General features: G+C 43.3%; 1 protein-coding gene across 4 annotated transcripts in view; it reads left to right on the top strand.

The window, feature by feature from the left end:
- Cep112 (centrosomal protein 112) overlaps positions 1-16,875 on the top strand; it is a 410,571-nt gene that overhangs the window by 345,536 nt on the left and 48,160 nt on the right. The window lies entirely within an intron of this gene.

The following is a 16,875-nucleotide window of genomic DNA, read 5'->3' as shown; positions in this document are numbered from 1 at the left end:
CTCAAAGCCCACCCCCAGTGACACACTTTCTCCAGCAAGGCCACACCTCCTACTCCTTATAATCCTGTCAAACATTTCCAATCCCCAGTGACCAGGTATTCAAATATATGAGTCTATAGGGACCATTCTTACATAAACCAGCACAATAGTCTCAGGTCCTTCTTGTGTCTGCCATTGTCCTCACCCTTTGGATTGGTATCCTACCTAGACTGCTGCAGGGAGAAGCGTGACCTTGTATCCCAAATTCTGGCACATTTCCAACAGAAACAGCACTGGAAATGCTAGCTGCATCACACTGCACAACGACTGTGATATAATACTCTTTTCCACATGTATTTCTTCCCCAGAGAGCAGGCATTGACTTGACTCCGAGTACCCGCTTTGACTTCTTTCCCACCTCAGCCCCTTGAAAGCCCAGGCTCGTGCCTAACCGCTGTGGCACCTTCTCACCACACATTTGTTTCTTGTTCTTTGCTTTTTTCTCTTTCCCAGTTTGATATTTGCCAAACGCTACACACTCAATAAATTTTTGTTCAATGAAGAAATGGATTTGGCATTTCATCTGCCAACCATGAAACCACATTTTTAAAGTGAGCAACTTCCTCCTACATATTTTGAGTGTTACTAGCAGGAGCTATAACTGGTAGTAGCCATCGCTGTTGAAATGATGGTCATGCTGCTGCTGATGGCAGGGATGACATCAGTCATGAATCTCCTGAGCTGCATTCAGTCCCCTGCCACCCCGAGCTGCTCCCCTCCTTCACTTGCCCCTGTCTACTACATTAAATTTTCTTCTATGATAACATTCCCTGGCTCACCTCACTCTTCAGAGTCCCTACATATAGTATATCTGCCTGTGAGTTCTATAGTATTGCTCCCTGTTTTTCTGTTAGCAGACTCATTCACTTCTACTACTCACATGCTAACAATGGCAGAAGAATCACAGCTTTGAACCCCTGACCCTTGTATCCTTTCAGATACCAAAACAAATAGACAGCTGCATGGCTGATCTCTAGGTGCCTAGAACACAACACAGTTTTCCCTGCTCTTCCCACTCCTGACTTGAAGTCCCAACAGACTTCTGTGCTCCCTGACTTCCTCCATCACACCACTGCTCCTCTGCCTTAAGGAAGCAATCCTTTCCCTGTGGTTCTATTACCTCAAGCCACTTCCTGCTCATTGACTTTTTTCCTGGACTCTTCTTGGGTCTCTTCCACCCTCTGACTCTGTTCCTTCATCTGTTCCCTATGCAAATAAATCACCTGCATGTCTGTACAGACCAAAGTTCAAGTTTTCCCACTGTGCAAACAGCTCCACGGGCCCACCGGCCTGGCATCTTCCCCCAAACTCTAAATGGACCATAAACATCAGCCAAAGTAGGTGGTTGCTGTTGTCAATGTGATCTCGACTTTCCTAATCTTTCTCTTTTTACAGTGCTTCATGTAGCTCAGGCTGACCTTGCGCCCTCTATTTCTGAGGATGACCATTAATTCTTGATCCTCCTGCCTTTGCCTCCAGAGTACTAGGATTATGGATATGCATTCTGTGCTGAGTTTTATGCAGTGTTTGGGGTGGAACCCAGGGTGTCATGCAAAGCAATCACTCTACCACTTGAGCCACATTCCCTCATACTGTTTCTTGTATATAAATCTTCCATGGTGTTATACTTTCTTGTATAATTATTGGATTACTTGATTTAATATTTCAAAAATACATCAATTTTAAATAGTCATAGAATATAAAAGTAGACTAGGTTGCCGGGATGACAGGATTTATATGCATATAAAATATATATCTATTACATATGTATATCAAACAGAAGTATGCCTGTGTATGTATTCATACCTATCTGTGTATCTATGAGAGGAATTATGTTGGGGCTGAACAGTCAAAATTCTTGGGAAGTAGCATCCCATCCATCCATGGCCTTCACCACCTCTGTGCCCACCTCCTGCATCTGCCTGTCGAGTGTTGACAACTGGGCTTGGAGAAAGTCTACCTTTTGGGTGCGCTGGGACCAGGGAATGATTGGTTTTTTGGAGAGAACATGGGGGGGGGGCAGTTGGAGAATTTAGTCAAAGGGCGTATGAGGCACGACCCTAACCAGTCATAACTATAAAAACCCAGGACTAGGCGGTGGTGGCACACACCTTTAGTCCCAGCACTCAGGAGGCAGAGGCAGGCAGATCTCTGTGGGTTCGAGGCCAGTCTAGTCTACATAATGAGTTCCAGGACAGGCTCAAAAGCTACACAGAGAAACCCTGTCTTGAAAAAAAAATTAAAAACCTGGAGTCAGATATTGAGAGTGAAAGGTGAAAGATTGGAGAAGCAGAATAGCCAGCCACTAGAGACATCTTAGCACTATGAACTCTCAGACTAAATGGAGGAGATCCTGTGTCTATGAATCCTCAGACTGAATTGGTTGGGGAGGAGAGAGCTCAAATCCTCAAACAGAATGAGCCAAAAGCCTGTTTCCACAAACTTTAGTACTGGGATTAAAGGCATGTACCACCACCACCAGGCTCTTTCTCTTTTAGACTGGTTCAATCTCATGTAGCCCAGGGTGGCCTTGAACTCCTGATCATCCTGCTTCCTCTTCCCAAGTGCTGGGATTGAAGGTCACCACTTCTTGGCCTCTATAGTTAACTAGTTGTTTAGCTCGGCCTCTGATCTCAAGGCAAGCATTATTTATCAGAACACAAACAAAATATCTTACAACAGGTATAGTCAGAGCTTTCTTTAGAAAGGTGACCAAGAAACTGTTTTGAACAAAGAAAAGTGGGTCATTTAGTTGTTCTTCAGCCCCTTGAATATGGACTTGTGGAAGTAAAAAAGTAAATTGGTCAACATAGAAGAAAGTAATAGCTTTAAAACAACATGGGAGCTGAGATACTGGGGAGCTGTTTGCAATCGACTGCCCTCTTTCAGTTCCTGTGTCTTGTGTCTGGCTTTTCACCTGGCCCAACCATACTCTCCACTCTAACTGGCACAGGTATCTCTCTGAAAATATAGCTAAAATAGTCATGCTTGGGCGTCCAGAGGAATTAGGCAGCCCATTTGCTCCTCAGCAATGTTCCCTTTGAACTTTATGACCCTTAACCATATTGTTCACATATGGGGTGGCCAAGGATCTGAGACACATGGAGACCAAACCAAATATGAAAGACTAACTCCAACTCAAGCACTTGCTAAGATGAAAGACTTACTTGAAGGATTGAGATGTGGTAGCAATTCCAGCCTATGGCCCCAGGCAACCAGGCGTGAGTCTGGATGACCAAAGGCACAGGTAGCATCAGCAACACAGGTGTGTCCCAGCATTGCTCTGAAGCTGTGATCTGTGTCATCTCTAGTCTTCTAACTCACCATTCTGATCACAGGGGAAGTTTTCAGGAAGTACAGCATGCATAACCCCAACAAGACCTTCAGTGTGATATCTCTGGATAGATAGCGTTATAACAAACATTTATGGAAGATCTGCTGGGTTTGGATCCAGTTACAGTAATGTTCTTATCACTGGCAGCCATGCCTGAGAAGATGTATCCACCACTAAGGTAGACTTTGCCCCAAACCAGCTGGCCATGATCATTACGGATCTAGGCAAGGAGTTGGTTGAAGCCCAGTGCTGAAACAAGAGCTGCTGCCCTGCCCACAGCATATACCAGGACTCATTTGATCTTTTCCCTAGTGAATATAGTAAACAGGAAGGGAGGGAGGGAGGGAGGGAGGGAGGGAGGGAGGGAAGGAAGGAAGGAAGGAAGGAAGGAAGGAAGGAAGGAAGGAAGGAAGGAAGGAAGTTGTCATGTGCTCGTTCCATTCTTAAGACCCAAGAAGCAGAGTACCCTCTCTTGTCATTGTCACTGTTGTATACTAGATGCCTGGAGAAGGAGCTGGCCATCAGGATGGGGTACTTCTGCAACAATGTGAAATGAAGTGTGGTTTGTGAACACAGCACTTCTTTAACTCACTCAGGCACTCTGTCACTGTAAAGCCACATCCTAGCTGGTTTTGAGGAGGGCATTGTATCAGGGTTTTCACCCCTTCTAAATCATAGCTGGGCTGTTGATATAGCAATACAAGCAGACTCACAAGGAGAAATTAGATTAAAAGGAACTAAATGAAATAGCTTAATTTTGCTGTTACCTGAGTACATCTTTTAGGAGCCAGTCTGCAGCACAATTTGGTTTAGCTCCTAGAATAACTTCTAAATTGTTCTTTAGACAGTATAGGTTTTCCTAAAATGGCTATATTTAGATTTTCCTATGTTTTTGTTTCTAAAGTTAATATAATTTGCGTCCTTTGCAGACTTGGACTTGCAGTTGCCTAAAATGAAAACAACAATTTCAGAAGACTCTGTAATAATTCTAACTCTATTAGCAGGCTCTAACGGTCTGCAATCCTGATACACTCTCGGCCAACACTATGTTCTGGAAAGGCATGCTGCCCGCAGCTCTCATTTCTTACATTTCTATAAAACTATCCAAACACTCAGCTGCTGAACTCAGGAAGAAGAAATACACACAAGAAAAGTGCAAACAGTTGGTACTCGGAGATTATAGTGTGGTCTGGGTGGTCAAGACTTGGTGTTTCCCATTTATTTTGTGCCTCGTGTCTAATTTAAAAATAAGAAAGACATGTTTGATGATCCAGGCTTTCCCTGCAACCCCACCTTAGCCAGTTCACCCTGACAAAGTCCTTGGGACTATTCCTGTCCAAGATAGAAGCAATACTGGACAGCATTTCTCCAGGATGCTTTCCACCTTACCCATAAATACAGAGCACTTCAGTCTCCTCCAAGACCTAAATGAAATGGATGGGGGGTACCTGTTTTTACCTTACCCTTCAACTTCTATATGTCATGACCATGAATTATGAAAGAATTGTTATAATTGACCTATGGAGGTAGGAACCATCCATTTCTTGCCCTGTTTCCCTTATTTTCAGTATCTCCAGTGTTTCTCTGTTGCATTCTGTGGGCACTTGGTACCTGCTATATGAGAGCAGAGTGGTGCTGAAGCTCCTTCTCAGTTCAGACTCAGGATGTTGATGATGGGCGGCATTGTCCCTGTTGAAGGAAGGAAGGTGGAAGGGCCCTGGGCACACAGCATTAAGCAGACTCTGGTGCAAATTAAATTGAGCAGTAGCATCTTTGTTTGTGGGGAAAACAGCAGTGTGGTTTTCTCTTGTTTTGCTTCCACCCTTATCCTTTACTGTCAGGTATTCAGTGAGCACAGGTCATGGGACGCAGGCAATGGCAGGTAATGGCCGTGTACATGACGCAAAGGGGAAGCTGTTCTTGATGGGAGGCTGTAGATGGGCTCTTGGCCCTTTTGCACTTTGTTGCCATTTGTCAATTTCATGACTACAGCAGAGGCAGAAGGTGAGGAGTGGAAATTTATCTTGAAAAAATGTTCTGACTATGTAATTGTTCTGACTCCAGTATTTGATAAAAACTGATGCATTTCCAAAAGGCTTTGGAGCCCTCACTTGCCCAATACTATACAATTAGATGGATCTAGTAGATACTTCATGAAAAATATAGTAACAAATACTTAACGAAAGAAAAGGGCAATGTCCAATTACAAATATGGCCAACCACTTCTTATTGTCCCATTTCATCAAATAACTGTACTTGTTGAGCTCCTTTGTGTGTTAACACATGGCTTTCTGTGACAGTCCCCTTGACAACTCATGACATCATTACCGCTATTATTCCCTTACTTATAAGCCTACAAATGGATGTCCATGAGACTTGTAAGTCAATTGTCCAAAGTCACATAAGTAAAAGAGGTGACCAGCGATGAAAACTCAGCCAGTCAGACTAGAAAATATGGATGTGTAATTACTACAGTTCACACTGAAATGCCTCTCCGCTGGCTTACAGAGCCTCTATGGTCTGGGAAATACAGCTAACATGTGGCAGCTGAATTTAGTGCTCGACAATGGGCAGGTCATTTTCTCAGACGTCTCACTACCATGCGTGCAGAAACAGGTTCCTGGAGCCAAAATGACCTGTGGCCGTACTCGCTGCTGTGAGCAAGCAGGACTCCAGGTGCTGTCCCACTCTTCACCGAGCCATGCTCTCTCTTCCAGGGCTGTTTTTACAAGCCACCATTAGAGACTTTATTTTTCTTTTGTCATGTTTTATGGCTTGAACTTGAATTAGTTTTCAAACAATCCTTCCATTTTCACTTGCTAGTGCAAGGCTGCTGCTTTGAACCTGGCCCATGATGGGGAAGAGCAGCCAGACAACATTCCTGGTTTAGAAAAGTCCAGGGCCACGGAGGAAGGTGGGGCCAGGACAGCCTGCACAGCTTAAATTACAGAGAAATCTACACCTCATACTGAGCCATGGAGTATCCAACAAGCCTTACCCCAAGTGCTTGCATCCCTCACAATCCTCAGTTGTTTGTCCACACAAGCGTCTACACATTAACACTCTGGGTCGTGGTAAAAGCGTCTTATGCTGCACTTCCACGTGCACAGACAGCAGGATCTGAAGGAAGCTGGGACTAGCAATGTGTGTCTAAGGCAATTAAAGAAAGCCACAGAAACGTGAAACATTCATTGGCCCCATTGCTTCCTTGCTGCAATGCCCAGGTGTGAACGCTATCAACTCTACCTCCCCGCATTCCCATGAGTATTTCTGATGTAGAGATGCATATGATTCTACAGAAGTAAAAGTAATTAGTGAGAAAAATCCACATGAAACAAACATGGGACAATAATCTGAAGTCAAGAGGGGCTTAATAAACCAGTCTGTCATGAAGTCTAAGGTTGCTGAGGAGGCCGTGCCCATCATATCTGAACTTCGCAGCAGCAGAAGACAAAAGGAAGGAAGATTCAGCGGTTGATGTCCTTACTAGAAGTCAAGTCAAGGTCTTAGGAGCCACAGAAGCCCCTCTTGGTTCCCACTGTCCTTCAGTACCGCTCAGCGGAGGTGGCTCTCCTCTTGCCCCTTGGTGAAGACTCAGAAAGGTGCCTTGAGCTTTCAGGTCACTCTAATCCTACAGTCACTTTAAATTGCACACAGAGGCTGGATCCATTTAGATCATTCTCAGAAATGTGGATGGTTCCTGGGAGCAATTTAACCTGGGGTGGAACATCCCTGAAGTATTCTGGAGTGTCATTCTGCAGCTTGTTATCTGGGGACTCTGTCCAAGGCCAGCACCAAGGCCTCACAGCTGGGATTCAAGTACCTCGGTCACAGAACCTTTTTCCCAGCCCTGGGAGCTGAGGGGGCTTTTGCTTGTAGGACTTGCTGGAAGTGTGCCCTGGATAACCAGTGCTCTCACATTTCAGTGTCCCAGCAGGTCACCTGAGACCCTCTGGTTCTTCAAACACACAATGAGTAACAGGGATATCGCCTATGTTGGGAGCTTGAAGCCCTCTATAGGTAAAGAAGAACTCTGGCCATCTCAGAGAAGCCAGTTTAGGATTGTGTTTTGGAAAGACATTTAGCAATCATGTGTAAGAGAGCCTGGGAAGCAAGGGAGGTGAGAGAGGGAAACTTTGAGACAAAACAGGTTTTCTCAGCTTAGAAAATCAGAATCGAGCTACTCAGAGCTGTGAAGAGTGTGGCTCGGGGGGAGAGACATTGCCTAGGACCAGTAGGACCTCAGTTCTGTCTCAACACTAGGTGTTGGGTGATAGTGGGGGACCCCTCAAGGCTGTTTCTTATAGCCTCCTCCATGGAGACTGATGAGATGCACCCAAGTGTAGACTTCTACCTAGGATGCTGTCTATGAACACAGTTTCAACATTTAAGAATTGTGATATCAATCTTGCAAATACTTATGAACATTTTGTTCATTACTCACATTAGACACGTTTGCTGCAGAAGATGGAGTGGTTCGCTGTCTTACCAAACCCTGAAGTCCATATACCCCACCTTTCAATGCAGGGAGAGTGCTATGATATATGGCCTTCGTCAGAGGGGTGAGAATGGTGAGACTGTCATCTGGCAGGCAAAGAACAGTTGACAAAGAACTGCAGTAATTTTCTGGAGTTCCTGGGAAGGCTGGGTAAAGAGAAATACAAGGAATAGTGTAACATGAGGGCCGGTTTGTTGGGGTTTCTGTCCCGCCCGGTACCCCACAACCGCAAGTCCCAAAAAAATCACACACAGGACTCCATAAGATTATAAACTGATTGGCCCATTAGGTCAGGCTACTTTTTAGCTCTTATAACTTATGTTACCCCATTATCCTTATCTACGTTAGCCACACGGCTCAGTACCTTTCTCAGCTGGGCAGGTTACATCCTGCCTCTTTGGTGGTCTGCACAGGAATGGCGGAGGGAGCTTCCTCCTCTCTAGCCTTCTCCTATTCTCATTGCCCCGCCTCTACTTCCTGTCTTGTTGACCCACCTATACTTCCTGCCTGGCCAATCAACGTTTTATTAAAATACATGATTGACAGAATACAGACAATTCTCCCACACCAGAATAGTCCCAGAGAAGAATGAAATGCATCTGTGTCACTGTCCCCACCCCCAAGGCTCAGGGGTCACCATAGAAGAGAGGCTGGAAAGACTGTAAAAGAGGTCAAGAAAGCCCAGAAGAAAAAGTGTCTTGCGGACATGTCGGGACGACTGCACTTGGGAGCTCACGAAAACTGTGATTGCTCATTTAAGACCTAACAAGATCAATAGCCAACAGTCTGCCATGCATCAGGGAGGGGCTCCTGACACCCACCCCTAGGAGTTACTGGTAGCTGATGACTACTGGGGAGGGAAAGTCAGTTTTCCTTAAGGGAGTAGACCCTGATGGGTCAACCATTTTCCAATGGATGGCACCACACCCATGACTATATGGGCAGCAAAAAGTGGATTCAATGGATTATTCTTTTTAAGAATTAGGAGAGGGGGGAGTGTGTCTGGGAGGAGTTGAGGGGAGTAGTGGAGGATGACTATATTGTGTGAAATTCTTGAATAATTAAAAATATTATGTTAAAAAGTAAAAATAGGTGGATGAGGTCTGTTGTTAGTTATTGATTTACTCTTTTGGGTATTTTGGGGGTTGGGGATGGACTGCCATGCTGCTCTCAAAAAAAAAAAAATCACACACAGAGTCTTATTTTTTCTTCTAAATGCCTGGCCTTAGTTTGACTTGTTTCTAATCAGCTTTTCCTATCTTAAGTTATCCCATTTATCTTTTGCCTCTGGGATTTTACCATTCTCTGTTTTTATATTTTTTTCTTTACTTCTTTCTCTATGGCTGGCTGGATTGCTGGGCCCTGATGTCGTCCTCTCCTTGTTCTTTCTTGCTCCTCCTTCTTTCCTCCCGGATTTCTCCTCCGATTCATTCTCTCCACCTGCCAGCCCTTCCTGTCCAGTCTCCTGCCTCGCTATTGGCCAGTCAGCTCTTTACTAGACCATCAGTTGTTTTAGACAGGCAAAGTATCACAGCTTCACAGAGTTAAACAAATGTAACACAAAAGAATGCAACACATCTTTACATCATTAAAACAAATGTTCCACAGCATAAACAAATATAACACATCTTAAAATAATATTCTACAACAGAGGTCAGGAAACAGCCAGCCTCCATCTAATCTCTGTCATTAGGGACTGGTGTTAAGGCCAACCCTTTGCCTTCCAGCAGAATTCAGATCCCTGGCCAAAGACGACTAGGACCCAAAGTGCCTCAATAATAAGTCACAGAATGGCAGTCTGGAATATTTTAGGTATGTTAGGCCTTAGGATAAATTTCTGTTGAGAATGATCTAAATGGATTCAGGTTCTGTGTGCAATTTAAAGTGACTGTAGGACTAGAATAATCTGAAAACTCAAGGCTCCTTTCTGAGTCTTCACCAAGGGGCAAAAGGAGAGCCATCTCCGCTGAGTGGTACTGAAGGACAGCAGGAGCCGCAGAGGGGCTTCTGTGGTTGCACTGTGACTTCTTGGGGTTTGTTATGCCAGCTTCATATGCATGGGGGAGAGACATGGGAAAGAAAGGCTTTGCACTAATAGCAGCATTATATTTGAAAATAGAGATTAGGGAGCTTCTGGCTCCCTCTTGATAGTTTCTGTTTTTCTCTAACTCATATATATTATCTTATCATTTAAAGTAAAACATGAATTTTTAAATTGATATTAGTCCAGAAAGAGATTTTATCCATCAGTGGTATATCAAATGGCCTCACCTCTTCAGAGCTGGGCTGAAAAGCTGTGCTAATAGAATATTGATAAGGAAGCATAATTGTAAAAAATTAACTAGGAGCTGGCAAAAAATAGCTTAATGAGTAGGGATGCTTCCTACAAACCCTGATGACCTAAATTTAGTCCTTAGAATCCGCACGGTAGAAGGAAAACCGATTCCTACAAGTTGTCTTCTGATCCCTATACATGCTCCATAGCATGTCCATACACAATAAATAAATAAATGTAATTTCAAAAATAGATTAGTTAAAATTAGATTTCCTAGGTCGTGTCTACTTTAGGGCACCAAAATAAGTTTTATCAGTTGTAAGAGACACTTAACTATATTTTAAGTCTTAGATGTTTGGTTCAGGGTCATTAAATTTTCTTCAGAATTAAAAAGACTGGCTTTATAACTTTATAACAGTTTAGTAGTATAGAAAAAACCTTTCAAAAGTTAAGGTTGAGCAAATATTGAACTGCATTCTTAAAACTTTGGCAATATCATTAAGAGCCAGTTGTATTTTTGCTTTAAATATGTTTTGAGCTAAGTGTAGTGGACTAATAGAATCCCAGCTGATGCAGGAGGATCATCAATGAGAAATTAACTCAATCAGTGCCTCATCTCAAGAAAATAAAAGGTAAAGACTTTAAAGAAACCATGTGCTTTCCCACACTGCTGTACGTGTTTATTCCAGCTGGTTCTGTGCAGATCAGGATCTTAATTTACACTGCACATTAGCAGCCAGATTGAAGTTACCTCAAAAAGGGTTCAAACTTTACTTTTTCTTTGTGAAAGACATTTTGATCGTTACATAGTACTGAAGAGAAAAATGCTTGTATGTCCAACACTAGTTTATTAACCCAGTGATTTTCCTTTCAAAATTCAGTCCTTCATCTTAACTGAGCAATACAAATCGTGTTAGATGCCTCATAATTTCATCATTAATGCAATTCTCGCTATGTGGTTAGGAGAATAAGCACTCATGATCATTCTTGTATGTTCAGATTAGAACTAAATAGACACATTTGCTCTACTCTCACTCAGTAAATTTCGTGTCCCAGAGGAGCTTTTGAAAGAGTTACCTTAAAAGTTGTTCAGTGCCAAGAATGTCGCTATCCCCATGCAAGATATAGTGGGAGGAGCAATAGATGGTGTGCTGTGACTTTAAATGCCCACTTGTCACAGCCTAGGATCACCTGGAGAAAGGCTCTCAGTTGAGGAATTATCTAGATCAGGTTGGCCTATGAATGTATCTGTGAGGAACTGTCTTGATTACTAATTGTCTAAGCCCACTTTGGGCAGCACCATTCCCTAGGCTGAGCCCTAAACATTTGGAAGCAAAGAGAGCTAACTGAGCAAACAAACAAATAGATCTACATGCATTTATTTTTCTCTGCTCTTGACTATGGATGTGATGTGACTAGTTGTTTGAGTTCCTGCCTTGACTTCCCCTCAGAGATGGACTGTCATCTGAAATCATAAGCAGTACAAATCCTTCCCTCCCCTGTGTTGCTCTTTGTCAGGGTATCACAGCAATAGCAATAAAACTAGAACTTACAGCAATCAGGTGGAGCTCTGTAAGAACCAGAATAGACCTGACAGGAAAGGCTGCTCCACGAGGGGATGGTGAAGGTGATTTGGGAAGGATATATGAAGAGGAAGACTAAGTATAAAATGGCTAACTCATGCTACACATAGAACAGAATATACAAGCTGCTCTCTCTGAATGAAGGGCCTCTGCTGGGCCTCCCTTTGCAGGGCACAACCCCCAATTCCGCTGAGCCATGAACTGTGCCATCTCTGCTCAGCACACTCCAATTTTCCCCTTGTTGACCTTTGCAATGTTATTTCCTGTGCAACACTCTTCCACCTCCCCACCTATTGCCTGTCAGAATTATAGCCATTCCTCAAAGCTCTTCCTGAAGGCTTTCTCAATATCATACCAAAACCCCTTGCCATCTTACTGTGGATAGGACTTTTCCTGTTTTATTATGAACACTATATACATTACCTCAAGTAGAGACTAGCACCTATCTTCAGCAGCTGCCAACATTTAACTGCTCTGAAGCAAAGGCAGAAAGATTGTTATGAGTTCAAGGCCAGCCTAGGTTAGCTGCTTAGAGAGTTGTAGAACAGCTTGACTTACAAAATAGGACCCTGTCTCCAACCCCACATTTCCTCTCATGTTATGCTAAACTACATTGAAGCAAGCTTCAGACACATCACTTTGCCTTTTGTACCCCAGAATACCTCTGAGCAAACACGGTCCTCGCTGTCCCTGGTCTCATTGTCACACCTGGGAAAATTAGCCTGTCCTTTGGCCTTATTTACTGCCTGTTTTCTAGTTAGACATCCCCACTGACTTCAAGTTACCACTTTATAGGCAACTTGTCTGAATCAAAATCCAAGCAAGATACACACATTGCATTTGATCTTCATCTTTTATGCCTTTCTTAATCTAAAGCATGCCTTTCTTTGCTTTGGTGCCATGACATTGACTTCTTGCAGAAAGCAGGTCAGTTGTCCTGTAGATTGTTCCACATTCTGGATTTATCTGCTTCCTTCCTTGTGGTGTCTTTGAACTTCTCTCTCTGTTCTTCCCTGTTCCTTTTGTTCTCAATTGGCCGCTTAAGACACTTACTGTGCTCTCCTGCTTTTTGTCTTTATCACATGCCTTGTATGATAATGTCAGCGCCTAAACGATGCCACCAAGACTTGCTTCGCTTTGTACCCCACCCCTCATATGATGTTGAGCACATTGTCTACACTCAAAAAATATTTTACGTGTATTATCCTCTTGGATCAAAAATATGAACTTAATATATTCTTAGTGTGTTCTTGGAATATATTTCGTGTATTCTTAATCTGAAGAAATTTCCTTTAGGGACTAACTTGCCGAGAACTCGCCTCCATAATGTAGGTCACTGTTTCTTGGTTTGCACTGGAAGAATTCCTTTCTGACTTAAAGTGACACATTCTCAGAGCTGAACATTCTTAGAATTTGGAGCATCATAAACACTTGAAAAGAAATTTCCAAGTCCCTGGCATTCTTTCTGGGTCCATACAGAAGTGATTTTAGAAATCAGCTGCGGGGTGCTTTCGGCATGAAAACTAGGTCACTAATCACTTTTCTGATCAGAAGAAGTGAATTCTGCTTAGTAGTTCAGAAACCAAACGTTGACTATAAAAACTCTGTCACGTGTTTGCTTTGTTGTTGATAACTAACTGCAATCTGAGCTTTAATAACTAGAAAGGAGTGGAAGAAACTTCAAAAGGTTGCATGATAAATGTTTTTGACAACGTGTCAGCTGAACATTAAACAGGATCTTTGTAAATCCTCTCATTCTAAGTGGTTTAAATGGAAAGTTTTAAACTTCTTCCCTCGTAAGTATGGGCTCCAGATAGCCAGAATCCTACGGTTAAAAAAAGAACAACCTTTTCCTGGCATGACTGATTCGCATCCCCTGTGTAAATGTGGGGCTCACCTAAGGCTCTCTACCTTCCCGTCCTGAGCAGTTCTCTTCATCTGAGCATGTGGCATACTAACCTAAAACAGCTTCCTCTGTAACCTGAAATGGCAAGTGTGCAAAACCATAGAAATGCTAATGAATCAGTATGAAAATAATACAGTTCCCCTAGTGCTGGTCTCCCAATCTTCTCACCGTGAGGGTTCTGCTAGTCCTTGCATTGGTAGAATGACCTCTAGTAGAGCTGGGTCTTATGAAAACTTTTGGTTGTCATGTTAGTCATAGAAAACAAATATACATGGGAGGTAAAAAACCTTCCATTGGTGTGTATGTTTCCTCTCAAAACACTAATACACACACACACACGTACATGCTTTTCTTTTATATGACCTTGATGGGGGAGGCAGAGCTGGGTCTGGTCTTTAGACTTCCATTTCTGTCCTCATAAAGATGCACTTCCACCTTTTCGGGAGAAGGGAGCAGCCGCTCTTGTCTTCCATTCTCATTTCCTAACCTGAAGATGGAACTAATTATATGATTCATGCTGGCACAAACATATAACTTAACCTGTCATCAGAGCATCCATTCTTCTGTCCTTTGGGGTGGGTAGGTGACCCTGTGAGGGTCAATGGATCTTTAAGATTTACTAGAGGTGGGAGAGAGTACATGTATGTGTGTTTAGTATTGCAGGAGAAAACACACACAATGGAAGGGTTTTCCTCCTATAGCTAATGTGACAACCAAAAGCTTAGACAACCTGAAACTAGAGAGAGCTGTTGTCTCAGAGCTCAGGAGGTCAGAAGGCTAAGTAAGATGTGAGCAGACCCAGCTCTCTCTGAATCCAGGCTGTCAAAAAGAATGTTTCCATGCTCTCTTCAGCTTTTATAGTTGCCCAGAGATTCTTAATGTTCTTGGCTCATAGGTATCACTCCAGCCTCTGAGCAGCCTCTTTCCCACATGTGCTGTGAACTGGTTTAGAGGTCCATCGTAAACCCAACATGGTGGCACATAATTGTGATCCCAGAACTGAGACGACCAAGACAGAAAGATCATAAATTTAAGGCCTGTCTGGATTACCTAGCAAGACTGTTAGCTGTGGGTTTGTTTTTTCTTTTAAAAAGGTATACTCTATTGTAGTATAGCTTCAGCTATTATTTCTGTAAGGACCTGTATTCACATAAAGCCACCATCACACATTTTTCAGTAGATATCTTTTCAGGGAAGGCTATCATTTAACCAAACTATCAGGATAGTTAGCAGTGAAGGGAAGCTGGTTGAAGGGGAAATTCATGGGCTTGACCTTGAACTTGGTAAGTTTGAAATGATGCTGAGGTGACTGACCATATACCCATAGGGGAGACAGTTGCAGCTGTCAAATGTGAGGCAGTGTGTGTAGAGATGGGCATTAGGAATCAGCGACAGGCAGACCTGGTTAACACTGCCCATCACACCGGGATCTGGTGATGTGCGTTCCACTGGAACTTGTTTCTTACCCAAAGGAGATGGTATATAGACAAAGAGTAGAGATAGAAGACCCTATTGGGGAAAGACCCACAATTGAAAGGGAAGGAAATAAGGCATGGGGGGCAAGAGAAGTTGGAGGAAGATCATCTCAATTTTGTGGTGTGAAAGAAAAGGATGTCTAGGAGGAGGGCAGCCCAACAGTGTCCAGGCCAGCAGAGAGAGTCTGAACTGTAGAGATGTGGGAAAGGCACTGGATTGGCAATAGAAATATCACGGCTCACCTTGCAGAGAACAAGCTCCAGACGTCACTGGAAATGGAATCTGGTCACAAAAGAGGAAGTTAGCTGATGGTAGGGGTATATGAGGAATGGAATGACAGCCATTCAAAACAGAAACAAAGATATGTGACCACCAGAGAATAAGAGTACCAAGGTTAAAGGCACTATCAGGATGCCTCATAGCCCATGCACATAATACAGGAAAGCACAGGGCAGTGAAGACGGGCCTGCCAATGAGCTCATGAAGGAACTCAGCTGTGATTGACCTTTGACATTTGAGAAAAAAGACACTGATGCCTGTTGTCTTGAAACCAGAAGAGATTGAACCATTAACACTTGAGGGCACAGTCTGGGTGATCAGAACATACAACTATTTTATTACTTTTTTAGTGTGTGTGTTTCTGCATTTGAGTGTGTATGCACATGCTATGGCCTGTGTCAGTCCCTGACTTCAGCCTTGTTTGAAGGCTGTTCACTACTACACGCATAGGCTAGCTGGCCCCTGAGCTTCCAGGGATTGTCCTGTCTCAACCTCCCATCTCCCTGCAGGAGCATTGGCATTACAAAATTGCCAACACACCCTGATTTCTGTGGCTTCTGGGTTTTCAAAGTCAGGTCCTCATGCTTGCCCAATAAGCCCTGTACCCACTGAACCATTTCTGCAACCTACAAACCTGTTTTAGATAAAAAGCTACTTGGTCTTTATGCAACTGGTTTGTATGACCAGCATAGAACTGCTACTACAGCGTAAATAACAACTTATCAACCATCTCAGAGTTCACTCTAAAGAGCAGGGGAGAGAGTTCTTACCCTTATGAAGCACAGTCTAAAATGAGGGGGAAGCAGACGAAATCACAGTAGGAACAGAACACGGGTGTGCTGTAAGGATGTAAGAACTTGATGAGAAACCGGAACTTTCTGAAATCTAGATTTGAAATGTTTCATGGAAAAAGTCTTGAATGAGGGGATTTGAGGTTGAATGTGTGAATGGTTAACAGTTTAAAAAGTGAAATTGAAACGAATGTCAGGTGGGTCCACTCCCTTCCTGGGCTTGTGCAAGAGAGTGGTGGTCTGTAGGGATCCGACATTTTTACTGATTTGCACCCTGTTCTTCATTGGTTAACACACAAGCCAGAGGAGGAAATCCCCTTATGCTCCTGAAAATTCCCGAGCTGTGGTTCTTAAACTTGGTCCTGGATGTCTACACCCGAGATAAGAACTTGTTCACACGTGAGACTGCTGCCTGAGAAGGTGGGGAGGGCAGATGCTCTGTGAATTTCCCCGTGGAAATAGCTAGGCTACCGTGAGAGACTTGAGAACTGGCTGTCGGATGGTCTGTGTGACAAGGGGGCGTCAATGAGGTGCATTGGGGGATTCCAGCTTCCTTAGATCATCAAAGCCTTGAATAACATGATTTCTTTCCGGGAACCTCTGTGCAGACCAGGAAACACTCAGCTTTTTGAAAAGTGCATTCTTAGAGGACATCCTTGAAGAATTTTAAAGGACTAAAAATAGATATGAGAAA

The sequence above is a fragment of the Myodes glareolus genome, chromosome 9, assembly GCF_982192425.1.
Source record: "Myodes glareolus chromosome 9, mMyoGla1.1, whole genome shotgun sequence".
Lineage (NCBI taxonomy): Eukaryota > Metazoa > Chordata > Mammalia > Rodentia > Cricetidae > Myodes > Myodes glareolus.
The sequence above is the reverse complement of the archived record's forward strand: the minus strand, read 5'-3'. Positions and strand labels throughout refer to the sequence as shown.